This window comes from Suncus etruscus, chromosome 4 (genome assembly GCF_024139225.1).
Source record: "Suncus etruscus isolate mSunEtr1 chromosome 4, mSunEtr1.pri.cur, whole genome shotgun sequence".
NCBI lineage: Eukaryota > Metazoa > Chordata > Mammalia > Eulipotyphla > Soricidae > Suncus > Suncus etruscus.
This window is the reverse complement of record NC_064851.1, coordinates 122,393,097-122,408,647: the sequence shown is the minus strand read 5'-3', so window position 1 is coordinate 122,408,647 and position 15,551 is coordinate 122,393,097.

Below are 15,551 nucleotides of genomic sequence, written 5' to 3'. Positions count from 1 at the left end.
TTCAATTACATAAATATAGGTGCTTGGGCCAGAGCAATAACACAGTGATAGGGCATTTGCCTTGCACGAGGTCAACCCAGGATGGACCCAGGTTCAAATCCCGGTATCCCATATGGTCCCCCATGCCTGCCAGGATCGATTTCTGAGTGCAGAATCAGGAGTAACTCTGAGCGCTGCCAGGTGTAACCCCAAAACAAACAACAATAACAACAACAAAAAAAAACCATAAATATAGGTGCTAGAGATATAGGGTAGGGTGCTTACCTACTGACTCCAGCTTCCTATATGGTGGTCCCCAGAGCACTGTCAAGAGTAGTTCCTGAGCAAATGTTAGGTGTAGTCTAAAATATCTCAAACAAAAAGAAAATCAATAAAATAAAATATGGGTTTTTTTGTTTGTTTGTTTTTGGGTCACACCCGGCAACACTCAATGGTTACTCCTGGCTCTACGCTCAGAAATCACTCCTGGCAGGCTTGGAGGACCATATGGGATGCCGGGATTTGAACCACTGTTCTTCTGCATGCAAGGCAAATGCCCTACCTCCATGCTATCTCTCCAGTCCCCAGTAGCAGATACTATACCACCATGCTATCTCTCTGGCCCCAAAATAAAATTGTTAAACAAAAATTCAATTTCACTATTGAGAAGTATAATTTAGGTGTACTTTTCAAAGGAAAAATGGCCTGTTGCTTATATCAAGTAAGTTAAGAGGCCAGAGTCATGATAGAAAGTAAGATGTTTATAGGTCTAATTCTTGGTACCCCATATGGTTCTCCAATCACCCGCCACACTGATCCCTGAACATGGAGTCAGGAGTGTGCCCCAAACACCACCAAATGTGGCTCAAAATACAAAAATATCAAAACATATGACTTCAATTTTATTTTGCTTTGGGGACCAGACCCAGCAATGCTCAGTGTTATTCCTGGCTCTGTGCTCAGCAATCACTCCTGGCAGTGTTCAGGGACCATATGGAATACTGGGGATCCAATCTGGGTTGATTGCATGCAAGGCAAGTGCCCTACCCACAGTATGATCTCTCCAGCCCCTGGTGACGTAACATTTCATTTCATTTGATGCGTTTTTTTTTTCATTTGAATATACTTATCTTTTTATGTATTCCCTGATAAGGTTTCAGCCTGTGAAAATATCAATTTTCTTTCATTGTCTATATTAAAAATGGTATGCAGTGAGCAAAAGGAGTTGAGTCTATTTGAAGTACAATTTTTCCAATTATGTCTTTAACCTAAAAGAACATTTAATCTAAGAAATTTCTTTTGAAAAGTGGTCAAATATTTCATTAGTATTGAGACTATCACGAGGGCCGACTGCAGAGTATTGCAAATTACCTGCTTAGGTGGCATAGCCCAAGTACTGTTAAATATTCTTTTTCTTCACTCCAACTAACGTAATATGAATACTTGAAATTTTGTCATCAGAAAATGGCAAAGCCCTCTGTACTTGTTGAAATTAAACTATTTTAAAGGGAGAATGCGTAAAATTTCCATCATACTTTATTACTTGGCCTGAGTCAAATCGTTGCCTGAAAACATAATATAAGGAGGAAATTTTAAAATGAAGGTATCTCAGTCCCAAATTATGGGCATACATATTTAAATGCCCATTTCTTATCACCACTTGGATGTCTAAAGGGAAAAATATGTAAAAATAGAACTCTTGAATTTCAACCTTTCTCCTCTGTAAACTTCTTTCTCCCTTTACTGACTAGAAGAACTGCATTTCTTTAAAAAATGTTTAAAAAATACGTTGGGGTAAGGGGCTGGAGTAATAGCACAATAGGTAGGGCTTCTGCCTTGTACACAGCCAACCCAGGACCAACCTGGGTTTGATCCCCGGCATCCCATATGTTCTCCCAAGCCTGCCAGGAGTGATTTTTGAGCACAAAGCCAGGAGTAACCCTGAGCACCGCTGGGCGTGGCTTCCAAATGAATGTATTTATATCTTTTTGGTGGGGGTGGGGACTTGGGGCTGTGCTCAGGGCTTATTACTGATTCTGTACTCAGGGATTTCTCCTGTAGGATTGCTCCTGTTTGTTCTGGGAAGCAAAAGGGTCTTTGGTGTGCAAGGAAAATTCCCTTTCTGCTGTACCATACTACTTTTCTTTTTGTTTTGTTTTGGGGCCACAGGCAGTGCTCAGGGCTTACTCCTGGCTCAGGGCTTACTCCTGGGTCTCTCAAGAGTGATCCCTGGCAGGTCCTGGAATCATGCTATGCCCAGGTTTGAACAGGATTATCTGCCTGCAAGGCACGCGCCATCTGTCTCACCTCCACACCCATAATCTTAAAAGTTTCTTATAATCAGAGGCCAGAGTGGTGGCGCAAGTGGTAGGGCATTTGCCTTGCACACACTAACTAGGACAGAAAGCGGTTCAATCCCCTGGTATCCCATATGGTTCCCCCAAGCCAGGAGCGATTTCTGAGTGCATAGCCAGGAGAAACCTCTGAGCGTTACCAGGTGTGGCCCCAAAAAACAAACAAAACAAAACAAAAGTTTCTTATAACCATGACAGTATTAAAAGAAATTGCTACAAAATTTATGATAGTTATGCAGTGAAGCATGATGTTTAATATTATCTTCCTAAATAATTTCCATTTCAATCTTTACCTTCCTCCCAATTTGTAGAAAATGAAAATATAATATGTTAAAGGGGGAAATACAAGTCGGTTGACTCGTCTCTTACTCTGGATAAAGTCGAGGCTGTCACTGTGCTTGGCAGTAAAGGAAAAAGCATCGGAGATCACTTCAGTCCTGGAATAAGTGGCTCAGCTTTTGTTTTGCATTGTTTTGTTTGTGGATCACACTTGGCTGTGCTCATGGTACTCCTATCTGCATTTGGGAATTACTCCTGGCAGAACTCGGTGTGAACCACATGGGAAGCCTGGAATGGAACCCGAGTTGGCCACATGCAAAGCAAATGCCCTACCTGTTGTGCTATTTCTCTGGTCCCATTGGTACCATTTAAATAATTATTTTCTTTTCTTTTTCCTTTTTTGGTTTTGGGCCACACCCGGTGATGCTCAGGAGTTACTTCTGGCTATGCGCTCAGAAATTACTCCTGGCTTGGAGGACCATATGGGACGCCGGGGATCGAACCGCGGTCTGTTCTAGGCTAGCAAGGGCAAGGCAGACGCCTTACCGCTTGCGCCATTGCTCCGGTCCCTATATTTTTATTTTCTATTTAAACTTTGGGGGGAGGTTTTGGGCCATGTCTAGTAATACTCATTTGACTCCAACTCTGTACTTGTAAGTCAATCCCAGCAGTGCTCAGAAGACCACGCTATGCTGGGGCGCAATCCCAGGCCTCCTGCCTACAAAGCAAGTGCCCAGACTGCTGCACTATCTCTCCAGCCTTAAGTGATTAATTTAGGAGTGGGGGACTGGGTCACACCTGCTGGTGCTCAGCACTTGTTCCTGGCTCTGTGCTCAGCACCCTGGAGGTGCTTGTGGGGACACCGGGGTAGGGAGAGACCATATGTGCAAATGTGGTCATTGGCGTGCAAGGAAAGCACCTTGCATCCTGCACTATCTCTCTGGATAATTTAAATTATTTTTAAAATGTTATTGTATACTATTTATAAATAATTCATTTTAATTGTACTTTTTCTTTCTTTCTTCCTTCCCTCCTCTCTATCTCTCCTTTCTGTTCTTTCTTTCTTTCTTTCTCTTTCTCTTTCTTCCTTCCTTCCTTCCTTCCTTCCTTCCTTCCTCCCTCCCTCCCTCCCTCCCTCCCTCCCTCCCTCCCTCCCTCCCTCCCTCTCTCTCTCTCTCTCTCTCTCTCTCTCTTTCTTTCTTTCTTTCTTTCTTTCTTTCTTTCTTTCTTTCTTTCTTTCTTTCTTTCTTTCTTTCTTTCTTTCTTTCTTTCTTCTTTCTCTTTCCCTTTTCTCCCTCCCTCCCTTCCTCTGTCCCTCCCTCCCTTCCTCCCTCCCTCCCTTCCTCCCTCCCTCCCTCCCTTCCTCCCTCCCTCCCTCCCTCCCTTCTTCCCTCCCTCCCTTCCTTCCTTCCTTCCTTCCTTTCTTCCTTCCTTCCTTCCTTCCTTCCTTCCTTCCTCCCTTCCTTCCTCCCTCCCTCCATCCCTTCCTTTCTTCCTTTTCTTTCTTTCAAACTTTCTTTTTTTTCCCCGGCAGGTGAGTTGTTACACACTCCTTAGTGAATTCTGACTTCCATGGCCACTGTCCTGCTTCTTTCCAACTTTCTTACCTAATTACTCAATTGTGATTAGAGCTTATTTTTGGCTCTTTGCTCACAGTTCACTGCAGGTGATGCTTGGGGAACCACATAGAGTGGCAGGGATTGAACCCAGTCAGCTGTGTTCAAGAAAAAAAACCTTGCCCACTGTCCTATATAACCAGCCCCATTCACTGCATTTTCTTAAATGATTCTTCATTAGGTGAGAGAGCTCAATAGGTTGAGTGCGTGCTTTGCATGGGGGGAGATCTGGGTCCGATCCTCAGCACTCTTGGTCCTTTAAGCACTACCAGGAGCAACTCCAGAGCACAGAGCTGAGAGTATCCCCCAGCACAGAGGGGTGTCACACTTAACTGTTCCCCTAAACAAATTATAAATAAACTAGCCCCAAGCCAGATGATGCCTTAGGAGTAGAGTCTGACAGAAGAGAGCTTAGTCCTTGGCTGCCTGTGCAGCCACCGAATTTCTTTCGGAAACTCCACCCAACCATTCTGTGATAGGTGAGAATTCAGAAAGTTCCTGTTCTTTTGCAGAACAAAGAGAAATGTAGGCTGCAGCTAACAAGCAGAGAACAAGAGCATTGTCAGAGAGATCAAGAGCACGTTTTGTCTTAGTGAACATTCGTATTTGCTTTTGCTCCAAGACTCATCTTGTACATCAGTTTCCAGGAAATGTCCCTGATTCCCAGAAGGAAGGTTGCTGCATTCTGGGGAAATTCTTAGGGAAACAAACCAGCTAAGGACTTTGAACTGGTGGTTTTTCTGACTCTTTCCTTTTCTTTCCACAAACTGACCTCCTGCCATCCTCTCACAACTACTGGTCCTTCCTTGTTAGGCATCTTCTAATTGTTCAGGTTATAAAGTCCCGTCCTTGTTTGACCAAAAGAGTTAGCACTGGAAATAAAGCACCTGCCTTGCATGTGGCACCCAACACTGCAAATGACCCCTAGTACCGCCAGGGGGCACTCCTGAGTAGAGCGCTAGGGATTCCGTTACAATCACCTCCTGACCATCTCATCCCTTCCCTTCCTGACCTAGCCCTAAAAAAATAACTTTCTTTTTTTTTTATGATTTTTTTTCTCTCTTTAAGACCCTGATAAGAGGGGACAGGAATGATAGCACAGCAGTTAGGGCATTTGCCTTGCATGTGGCCAACCGGATTTGATCCCCTCCACCCCATATGGTCCCCAGAGCCTACCAGGAATGTTTTCTGAGCTTATAGTCAAAACTAACCCCTGAGGGGCTGGGCGGTGGTGCTAGATGTAAGGTGCCTGCATTGCCTGCGCTAGCCTAGGACGGACCGCGGTTCGATCCCCTGGTGTCCCATATGGTCCCCCAAGCCAGGAGCGACTTCTGAGCACATAGCCAGGAGTAACCCCTGAGCGTCACCGGGTGTGGCCCAAAAACCAAAAAAAAAAAAAAAAAAAAAAAAAAAAAACTAACCCCTGAGTACTTCCAGGTGTGGCAAAAAAATAAATAAAAAAGACCCTGATAAGTGAAATCTTCCCATTGAATAAAGGAGTCAATAGCCAATACCATTTTTGTTAGTTTGTTTGAACTTAGGCAGAGCCAGGAATGTGATTCAAGGGTAAAGTGAATGCCTGGCATGCATGAAATGCGGGTTTGATTTCTGACACCAAACACTCACACACATTTATACACACATTAAATAAAAATGAATTTAATTTTGGGCTGGAGAGATAGCATGGAGGTAGGGCGTTTGCCTTGCATGCAGAAGGACGGTGGTTCAAATTCCGGTATCCCATATGGTCCTCCATATCCCATATGGTCCTCCGAGCCTGCCAGGAGCTATTTGTGAGTGTAGAGCCAGGAGTAACCCCTGAGCACTGCTGGGTGTGACCAAAAAAATAAAATGAATTTAATTTTGCAAGATGCATTTACTACTAGGAATTTCCTGAAATTTTAATGCCCTAAGAAAAAAGATTCATAAGTCCAATAAGGAAACAGATATTTTAGCATGGTAGTTGGGCAGAAATTTATTACCCTGTGATTGACAACTCTAATTTTCTTTTTTGGGGGGGGGGCACACCCGGTGGTGTTCAGGGTGTCTGAACTGGCTGTCTGCTCAGAAATAGCTCCTGGCAGGCACATATGGGACACCAGGATTCGAACCAACCACCTTTGGTCCTGGATCGGCTGCTTGCAAGGCAAACGCCGCTGTGCTATCTCTCCAGGCCCGACAACTTTAATTTTCTCACATCATGTTTTGTTGCACGTCAGCCCTTGATGGGGTTGACTGATGGAGGGATGGAGGATGAGGTCTTTCCTCTCCAGCTCGGAGCACGCGTCTGCCACCCTGTTCAGCCGGTGGTTCTGAGGTGAAGCGGCCGGTAAACAGCTCGCAGACAGTCAGGCTTGTGGAAATATTAGCTTTATTCGGTGGACAAGACTGAAGTCCAAAAACTCAGCATAAGTTCCAGCCAAAAAGCCTCTCGCCTTCCACAGACCCTTGTTTTTATCCCCCAGAGTCAGGTACCACCCAATGGTGGGATCAGATACCACCCAATGGTGGATGCAGAATCAGGTACCACCCTAGGGTGGGGGTAGAATGCCAGGTCACACCCTAGAGTAGGGCACAATCACTGATCAGGGTAGGGTCAGTAACATAATAATCTCATAAAATATTTACATACACAACAATGTTTCAATATCAACACATATTACTCATTGTGATCAGTTTTGTTTTGTTTTGTTTTTTGGTCACACCCAGCAGCACTCAGGGGTTACTCCTTGCTCTATGCTCAGAAATCGCTGCTGGCAGGCTCGGAGAACCATATGGGATGCCGGAATGGGATACCTCCATGCTATCTCTCTGGCCCCTGTGACCAGGTTTTAATTTTTGTTGTTAATTACCTTTTTGGTTTGTTTTGGGACCATACCCAACAGTGCTCAGGGCTTACTTCTGGTTCTGTACTCAAGGGACCATATGTGTTGCTGAGGATTGAACTAGGGTCAGCTGCATGCAAGGTGAGAACTCTTTTTTTTGAGGGAGATTCACACCCAGTGGCACTCAGAGGTTACTCCTGGCTCTGAGCTCAGAAACTGCTCCTGGCAGGCTCAGGAGACCATACGGGATGCTAGGAATCGAACCACCATCTGTCTTGGGTCAACTGTAGGCAAGGCAAATGCCTTACTATTGTGCTATCACTCTGGCCCTAAGGCAAGAGCTCTTTACCCCCTGAACTATCTCTTTGCTCCAAATAATAGTTTTTTTTTGTTTGTTTGTTTGTTTTTTTTTTGGTTTTTGGGCCACACCCGGTGGTGCTCAGGGGTTACTCCCGGCTGTCTGCTCAGAAATAGCTCCTGGCAGGCACGGGGGACCAAAATGCCGCTGTGCTATTTCTCCGGGCCCCCAAATAATAGTTTACTGAGATTTAACTCACCATAAAAATTGCCATTTAAACTATATAATTCAGTGGGCCTTAAAAATGTATTTACAAGTTTGGGGAAAGACTTTGGTGACAAAGTTGTGCAATCCTCACCAGTGTCTAAATCAAGAATGTTTTTGTCATCTGATATGGGGAAATATTTCTGAACAGAAAAATCTTTCAACAGCCTGTCTCTAAACATGCCATATTTCACCACTTAAAGTGTATAATTCAGTGGGCTTTAAAATATATTTATAAGGTTGTGCAACCACCACCACCACTATTTAATTCTAAAATGTTTTCATCATCTCAAATGAGGAAATATTTTTGAGTAGGAAAAAATTTCAACAATATGTTTCAAAACCTGCCTATTTCTTTTATAAATCTGTGCCTTGAAATACTTGCTATTTGGGAGGTTTAGAATTCTTTTGAGTAAGAGAATACTCAAGACAATCACATAATTCCATTTTCCTAGGGTTTAATTGATTACATTTACTAATTGAATTGATTAGATTTACAATTAAATTGATTGCATTTACAAGAATGCTGTGATAATAAATGGCTTCTTTGCAAGTATTGCCTCCTGCCAAGTAAAAAGAACATGTCTGATAAGGGAAATAGGGAAGTAATAGATCTTTTCCTTACCAAGGTAAAATAATTAGCATCTTCATTATGTTCAAATAGGAATGTTAAAAAAGAGATTTCAGTGGTTGTTTTACTTAGAATTCTCTTGAGTGCAAGCAGTAGGCATGAACACTACCCGAACCTGAGAAGAGAAGATGGAGATAACAGGAGGGGAGAGAGAGAGAGAGAGAGAGAGAGAGAGAGAGAGAGAGAGAGAGAGAGAGAGAGAGAGAGAGAGAGAGAGAGAGAGTCACGGCCATGTAGCCAGGGACTCATACCAGTGGGTTATAATTTGAGCTTGCAGCATTGAACAAGGAAAATTGTTGCACCATTTCACACCTGCTACGTTCTCTACCTGTTGATGACTTACTGTTTCCTGGACATGAAAATATTTTTTTAAAAAACTATTATTAATCTGCAGGTTTAGCCACCTGGCAGGAGGATTTTCAACTTTCAAGGACTGGAATTGGTCCAGTGGAAGATATCTGTCCACAGCAGAACCAATCTGTTGGTAATAATTTAGACAAGACTTGAAGAGTAAGGAGTGCAGGAATAGTCTCAGAAGGAGACAAATCTGGGCAAAATTGGTTTCACTACAACAATTTTTGTGATCTTATTCATCTACAGAGCGTTTATGTTGCAAATTCATACCTTTCCCTGTATTACCACCTCTAGTCATGAGAAAATCTATTTTCCCCAAATTCTCATTTAAAGGTGAATTGCAGTCGACACCTCCAGTTCTATAGTCTTATTTCTAATGTGATGAAAGTGGGCAATCTTGATCCTACAAGGTTGAAAAATACAGAGGATCAGGGACATAGAGTACAGACTTATTCTGTAAGTGAGGTCCTCGTCCCATTCCCAGCATCCTCCATTGCCCCCAAACAGAGGAGGGCAGGACACAGTCGGGTCCACTTAGCCTTTCAATGAACTACAGTGAAGACTGGGGACTAGCGGTCAGAAGATAACAAAGCTCTGTAACTGAGCGGCTGTAACTTAACCATCTGCCTGTTTTCCATCGCATCATTTAAATAATGAAGAACTATTGGAAGTTCACGCCAAATGTTTCTATAGTCCATGTCTAAGCTTGAAAGGAAACAGAACAAAGTCCTCAAGATTTGGAGGGAAACATTCTTCCTAGGGTTTAGTAGTAGCACATCAAGAAATTCATGTGTAAGGAAGGGCCAGAGCGGAAAGCACAGTGGATAGGGTATTTGCTTGCATGCAACCGACTGGTTTGATCCCCAGCATCCCCTATGATCTTCTGAGCCAGCCAGGAGTGATTTTGGAGCACAGAGCTAGGAGTAACCCCTGAGTGTTGCTGGGTATGGCCACCAAAACAATAAATTAAAAAATAAAAGAAATTGGAGGTGAGGTATAGCCCAGTTGGGGTTTAATTCCTGACATGCCTCCATGAAAGTAGGTTTTGTGGTTATCTTATTTTGTCTTAAAGAGGGTTTCCAAAGTGTTTTGATTTTTTTTTATTGAGGGGAGCACACCTGATAGTGTTCAGCCTTTACTACTGCTCTGTGCTCAGGAATCTCCCCTAAAGGGACTCAGGGAATCATATATGGTACTGGGGAATGAAACCAGGTTGGTCATGTGCAAAGCACATGCAAGCCCCTGTTTTATGTTTTTGACTGTAAACTGACTATAATTCCCAGATCAAGATCAAGCCAGCAGTTGTGTTTGAGACCCAAAAGGGAAATTAGACATTTATACTTAGGATATTTCATCTTGTAAATTAGAAAAAAAAAATCAGTTCATTATTGAGCAGATGTGTTGAAATAGGCAATGTAAATCTTTGTTTATATAATGAGAATTGGCCCAATTCTTATTAAATTTGACTGTATTTTGGGTGTACTTATATATTTTAGTTCTTTATGAAGGAATGACCCCCAAACAATTGTGTTAATTATAACATTGTTAAAATAACAAAGATTCTTGTTATTGGAAACAATATAAGAAAACAATGTATAGGGGCCGGAGAGATAGCATGGAGGTAAGGCGTTTGCCTTTCATGCAGGAGGTCATCGGTTCGAATCCCGGCATCCCATATGGTCCCCCGTGCCTGCCAGGAACAATTTCTGAGCCTGGAGCCAGGAATAATCCCTGAGCACTGCCGGGTGTGACCCAAAAACCACAAAAAAAAAAAAAAAAAAGAAAACAATGTATAATAAGAAAACAATATAAAAATCACAATAGGGGCCAGAGAGATAGTATAGTGGGCAGGGTGCTTGCCTTGCAGGCGACTAACCCAGGTTCGATCCCTGGCACCCATGTGGTTCCCCAAGCACTGCCAGTAGTAATTACTAGGTGCAGTGCTAGGAATAAGCCTTGAGCACAGCTGGGTGTGACCCAAAACAAAAAAGAGTAAGCTAGTCATTATGAATGCTGTACCATAAGAGGGAGTACAGAAAAGAGCTGTGCTGTGATAGTAATTGAGAAAAGGATTCGTGGGCAAGAGAAGAGTGCTGCGGGGCTTTGAAGCACTTGCTTTGGAGCACTGGTTCTGAGTTCAAACCCCCAATGTCCCACATGTGCTGAGTGCACTCCTGGAAGCTCTGCTAGATAAGGCTGGTGAGTGATACTGTTTGCTATCCTCAGGAATACTCTAGGCTTATTCCTGGCTTTGCACTTCGGGATCACTCCTAATGATGATTAGTGGACCATATACAGAGCCAGGATTGTGCAAGGAAAGTACTTTACCTTTGTACAGATCTCTAGTCATTTTGGGATTTTGGGGCGGGGGTAACAGCTGCTGATGCTCAGAAGTCACTCCTCACTCCATTTTGGAATCACTCCTTATGGTGCTCAGGTGACCATATGGGATGCTGGGGACCAAACTCACTTTGGCTGCTTGCAAAATAAGTGCCTACCCCCTATATTATCACTCTGGCCCCTGGCCATTTTTTATTTTTTAAAAATTTATTGATTGCTTAATTAATTGACTGATTGATTGGTTTTTGGGTCACATCCGGTGATGCTCAGGGGCCACTTCTGGCTCAATGCTCAGAAATCGCCTCTGGCAAGCTGGGGGACCATATGGCGTGCTGGGAATCGAACTGGGTCTCTCCTGGGTTGGCCGACTGCAAGGCAAATGCCTTACCACTATGCTATCTCTCTGGCCCTCCTGGTAACTTTTTAAAATTTATTTTTGTTTGCTTTTATGGGACTGGAAATTGAACCCAGATCCTCACTCATTTGAGTGGGTGCTCTTCTGCAGAGCTGCCTCCTTGCCCCCAGTATCTTCTCTGGAAAGGATCTTCCGGGGCCTCTTCTAAACTTGCTCCCTCCCTCTTCCATTGACCTCTACTCCTTATTTAGAGTAAACCCAGTCCTGGCACCCAAGTGCTACTCAGCCCAGTCCTGAAGTCCAAGGCCATGTCTGGTCTTAGGTGCTTCATAGTGATAAATGGCTCTTTAGTACCTGCTGGCTAAGATACTCAGTATCTTTTTCTTTTTTTAAGTAAATAAATTCTTGATTTGAATCACAGCACAATACAGTTACAAAGTTGTGCATAACTGAGTATTAGTTATACAATGTCCAATACTCTTTAACAATGTACATTTAGCCCTAGTTTCCTTCCCACACTTGCAGACATTTTCCCCCTTCCTTTTAGACATTGTGATTTGCAGCATTATAGAAACCATCTTTTTTTTTCCTTTTTCTCTTTTTACTTCTCTATTTCCTTGTGTGTTGTTGTAATAACCAGGGCACGCTCACTGCCGGGCTATAATTGTGGTGTTTGTGGGGGGCTCAAGGGAGTGCTGTTGCACACTGACTGTGGTGCACGCAAGCACACTCACTGCCACACTACTGAGGTCTCTGTTTTTGATGTCCTATGCTCACACATCTGCATGCTGAGGGCCACACTCTCAGTTAAGACACACAGGTTCCAGCTGGGGCTCACCAGCATGGCACTTCCTGGCTGAGGTGCATCCACATCTTTTGTTTTTTATAATAATTTTATAATTCATAATTTAATTTTTATAAAATGGATTTTTATAAAATTTATGTAACTTATATGAAATTATATGGTTTTAATAGTGATTTTTAATAATATTTTTTAAATGTGGTGAGGTGGAGCCAGAGATAGCACAGCTGTAGGGCATTTGCCTTGCACTCAGCTGATCCAGAACATACAGTGATTCAAATCTCAGCATCCCTTATGATCCCCTGTGCCTGCCAGAGGTGATTTCTGAGTGCAGACCTGAGTAATCTCTGAGCACCAACAGGTGTGACCCCAAAACCAAAAAAAAAAGGTGGGGGCTGGAGTGGTGGTGCAAAAGTCTGCCTTGCACACGCACTAGCCTAAGACAGATGGCGATGGGATCCCCCGGCATCCCATATGGTCTTCCAAGCCAGGAGCGATTTCTGAGCACATAGCCAGAAATAATCCCTGAGTGTCACCAGGTGTGGCCCAAAGACTCCGTCAAACAAAACTCAAAAAAATCTTCCCAAAAGTATTGAGGTACTATGGCTTACAATACTGTGAATACTGGTTTCATGCAGATATCACTGTAACATCACACCCATCACCAGGGTCTCCATTTCCCCCACCCAGGCCCCAAAGGCCCCTCTAACCACCCCCTCACTCTCTACATTCAGTTCTCTGGGCCAACTCTCCAATTCTGTTGCCTTTGGGCACTTGTTGCTCCCTTACTGTGGGTCTTTATATCCAACATAGGTCATTCATTATTTATCTCTTTCTTTCTGATGTCACTCAGCATGAGTCCCTCAAGTTCTATCCACATGGCAGCAAATCGCACAGTTCCATTCAGTTTTAGACTAGTCTCGTATTCCATTGTGTATATTTCCCACAAATTTATTAACCTATTCATCTTTAGTTGGAATTGGGTTGAGTTGTTTTCATATCCTGGCTGGCTATTGTACTAAGTAATGAAAGGAACATAGCTGTGATATATGCTTTTAAAATAATGTTTTCCGGAGCCCGGAGAGATAGCACCGCGGCGTTTGCCTTGCAAGCAGCCCATCCAGGACCAATGGTGGTTGGTTCGAATCCTGGTGTCCCATATGGTCCCCCGTGCCTGCCAGGTGCTATTTCTGAGCAGACAGCCAGGAGTAACCACTGAGCACTGCCGGGTGTGGCCTAAAAACAAAAAATAAATAAATAAATAAAAACAATAATAATGTTTTCCAATGGGGGCAATTGGAAATCCCAGCATTCTCAGGGCTCACCCCTGGCTCTGCACTAAGGAATCACTCCTGGAGTGCTCAGGAGGATGCCAGAATATAACGCAGGTTAGACAAGTGCCCTACCTACTGAGCTATTGCCCTGTTTTTGTATTTTGGCGATAGATGCCAAGATATAGTATTGCTGGGTTTTATGTGAGTTCTATTTTTAATTTTTGACAAATCTTATTTCTTTAAGGTTGAACTATGTGGCATTTCCGCCAATTGAGTAAGGATTGTTTTATACTATATCCTGCTGATTTTCTTTCTCATATATGCCAGGCTCATTGGTGTGAAGTCACGTCTCATTGTTGCTTTGAGCTGCATTTTCCTAAAAGTAAGCAACAGTGAGCTCTTTTGCATATGCCTATCAGCCATCCACTGTCCTTTTTGGGAGAAGTTCATCTATTCTCCCCATTTGTGGATGGGGTTGGATTTTTCTGTTGTTGGCCTTTGTCACACATGTAATGTGTTTTTTTTGTTGTTGTTGTTGTTATTGTTGGGTTTTTGTTTTGTTTACCTTTGGCCATACCTCATGGCATACAGGGGTTACTCCTGGCTCTTTGCTCAGAAATCACTCCTAGCAGACTTGGGGGGGGGGACTTATAGGGGATGTTGGGGATTGAACCCCAGCCCGGGTCAGTGTTTCGGGGCAAATGTCCTACCTGCTGTGCTATTACTCTGGCTTCTCCCATTTTTTTGTAAGTTAAATCAGAGTTTTATTTAGCAATTTGGAGGAAGAAGGGAGATAGGAAAGAGAGAATAATATGCTCAAGAGAGCGTGGGCTTCTCCAAAGGCAGAGAGTGTGCTCCAGTCAACATCCCAGCATGGAGGTTGGAAAGTTGGAAAGTTTATGCCTCAGGACACATACAAGCAGACACGATGTGCATGGGCTGGCAACACACATGTGCACAGCACCAACACGAGGGCCCAGGGAGAACAGGTGTGTTTGTCATGTCTTTTGAGCTTGTGGACTCTATAGGATCATCCTCTTTTTTGGAGTTGCACGCCTGGCCATGCTAAAGCCAAAATCACTTGTGCTGGGGATGGCAGAGACATTGCTGCCAGGAGGGACATGTGAGGGACTCTGGAGATTTGAACTTGTGACCATGAGCTTATAAATTCTTGCACTCTTCCCCCAGGGCTCTATCTCATATAATTCTTTTGTTTGTTTGTTTTTTGTCTAGGGGCCACACACAGCAGTGCTCAGGGATTACTCCTGGCTCTCCACTCAGAAATCGCTCCTGGCAGGCTCAAGGGACCATATTGGATAGCAGGGTTTGAACCCAAGTAGGTCCTGGTTAGGCCCCTTATAAGGCAAACACTCTACCCACTGTGCTATTGATCCAGCCCCTCATATAGTTCTTATAATGGTGCCTGAGATAGTGATGTAGGAAGGAGAAATAAACTCTGAAAAGTTTAATGGGGGGCCAGAGTGATAGCATAGTGGCTAGGGCATTTGCCTTCCATGCAATAATTCCTGAATATGTAACCACCTGAGCATCACTGAGCATCACTGGGTGTGGCCCACCCACCCCCAAAAAATGTTTAATGAATTTCCCCATGTCACTGAACTATAGATTTCAATATCAATGTGCTTGGGCCAAGAGATAATACAGTGGCTAAGACTTGTCTTGTTTGTATGAAGCTGACTTAGATTTGGTCTCAGGCACAGATCACGGTTTCTTTAGTAACTTCAGGTGTGATCTAGGAGTACAGAGCCAGGAATAAGCCCTAAGCATAACAAGATAAAGCAAAAAAAATAAAAATCATAACAATAACAAATAGCATCATAACATACTTCATTTTCAATAAATAAAACAAAACTCTTGGATGGCTCCAAAACTTTTGGATGGCTAGTATGTTAGCCTTTGGCTAACAGTGCTCTCCTCTGTTCCACTGCCTTGAAGATTAATCCTTCCCCTAGACTCCCCTAGGGCTGAACTGGATACCTTTCCCCCTCTTTACAATTAGTTTCTTCTTTGCAACTTTACCAAAATTACCTTTGCATTCACAATCATTTCCCAATTGTTACGCAATTAAAGTCTTTTTCTGGTATGTTCATTCTCTCCTTTTATTTTGTTTGTTTATTGCCACATGTGATGGTGCTCAGGGCTTACTCCTAGCTCTGCAT